The sequence below is a fragment of the Tupaia chinensis genome, unplaced genomic scaffold (genome assembly GCF_000334495.1).
Source record: "Tupaia chinensis unplaced genomic scaffold, TupChi_1.0 Scaffold144171_2, whole genome shotgun sequence".
Lineage (NCBI taxonomy): Eukaryota > Metazoa > Chordata > Mammalia > Scandentia > Tupaiidae > Tupaia > Tupaia belangeri.
Genome location: NW_006204028.1, coordinates 1,414,752 through 1,416,982, shown reverse-complemented (window position 1 = coordinate 1,416,982; position 2,231 = coordinate 1,414,752).

Here is a 2,231-nt window from a genome sequence, read left to right as displayed (position 1 = left end):
GGCCCCCCCTCCCCTCCTGCGGGTTCGCGTCCTGGGACCCGATGGCGCCCCGCCCACCTAGACGCCCGAGATTGGCTACCGCACGCAGTGACTTCACCGAAGCCCGGAACCCGGGTCCGCCCCCCTGGGTGAGCCAGAGAATACAGAACAGGGAAATGGGAGCGGGGCGGTGCGCAAGTTCCAGGCCCATCTGTCTCGGGGTCTCTTCCGAAAGAGGTGTTGGGACTGCAGGGTTACCGTTGCAGTCTGGGAACCTGGGGAAAAAACGGCAGAAATACTAGGGAGGGGATGGGCCTGGATGCCCAAGAGGCGAGGGGAGCTGCCAAGTTGGACGCCTAAAACCTGCGCCCGCACTCTCCAGCTCTCAGAGGTCTGCACCGTGGTCCTGGTTCCGCCGCCACGGGCCTGCAAGGGAGTCGAGTGCAGACAGTCAGCACCAGCGGATTATTCAGCGCGTCGGAATGCGCCGCGGCTGAGCGCGGGTAGTTTGTTGGTAAACAGACGCCAGGGGTTGGGAGGGTGCCTCCCGGCGCCCAGCCTGCCCCGCACGCGCGCCGCGCGCACGCCCCCGCGGGGCGCCTCGATCTGGCACGCCGCGACCGCTGCGACTGCGTCTTACCACCCCTAGTGCCAGCTTCCGTTTCCGGCAGGGGCCCCGATTTAGTTGCGACACCGCAGCTCCTGCAGGCCCCCGAGGCGGCACGAGTGATGGGCCCTCTGGACTTTTGCCCATGCGGCGCCCTGCCTTTTCTGGCGCCGCATGAGGCTGAAGCCTTGCGTGAACTAGGACAAACTCCGAGAGAGTCCAGTTTGACGGCTCCTGGGAGGGTACGGGAAATATGGCAGGCGGGTCTCCCTGACCCCATTTTCAAGGCCTTCTGTAGGACTCACCTCTAAACCTTAGTACCCAGGCAAGGCTGGAATGGACATGTACCCACGTATACAAGCCTCTGTTACATGTAGGTAACTACACACAGGCTACATTCAAATGCCACATTCTACTCCCACATACAGACGTCTCCAGAGATTCACACTAGTGCTCCTCTATGAAAGGGAGGCTCACTTATGGTTCATTGCAGAGTGTAGGCTACTGTATACACGTCTGCATACCCGAGGGAGAAGAGCAAAATCCCAGAATAAAGCACATGCAGCACTTGTCTCCTACACAGACCCACGAATGTAAAAGTCAGCTAACTGGTGTGCGTACTTGAAAATACAGAACATTCTAGCATAGGAACAATTATGCACACATACACACATCTGAATTGCTTCAAGTTAGGGGAGAGAGAGTTCCATGTCCCCAAACCACGGGTTCTCATCGATTTCCCAGCATACCTGTACCCCCCTTTCCCACTTGAGTTTCGGCTTGGCAGGAGTATTCACATACACTCTCATTACCAGGGCTCAGAGTGAATGCAGAGCAGTCTTAAAACTGGGAGATAGGAGAGGATGAGGAGAGAAAGAAATTGACTCTGGATCCAGAGTAAGAAAAGGAAGGTGGCCAGGTCCAGGTGTCTTTGGACAGAGAATCTCAAAAAGTGTGCAAGGTTGGTTAAAGCCCATGGCCAGGTGTGTCCTGCAGGGAGGAAGAACATGTTACTCAAAATGGATTTTCTTCTGCAATGGATAGAGACAAGTTTTTCCAAGAAAACACTCCAGTGGCACCTGGCTTAGAGCTTTTCACCCTGAAGTCTTGGAGCTCTGAAAAAGGCATTCTGTAGGGGAGACCCCCTCCTTGGGCAGCTGGAGAACCCACGTGCCTCGTACATACACAGGGCGTGGAGGACTCGCTGCTAGAGACTTGTGATTTCCCTGAGGGGTTGCCTTCCCCCCTGGCTTACTCGACACCAGCTGAGCCACCACTTCCTGAGCGCTGGGCTATAAACCTGTATGAATATGACTTTCAAAACCTTCCTATCACCAACTTCTTCCTCTGGAAGGAAGCAGCCACTCAGCAGCTTCATGGTGGAGTTCCCAGGATGGCATCTCAGAACATCAAAGAAGGAAATGCTCACTGGGGTGGAGTTGGCTGTCAGGGAAGGTTTCTCAAAGAAGAGGCTTTCAAGCTAGAATTCCAAGGCTGAGTGAAAGGACATTTCCTGCCAGGGCCATGTACCCAACCAGAGGCCTTTCTCTGCTGGACCTAGCAGCCAAGGGCACAGGTACTTTGCTGGGCTCTGCAGCGACTGACTTTGGGTGTCCTCCAAAGCCAGATCAGAGTGAATGCCTCT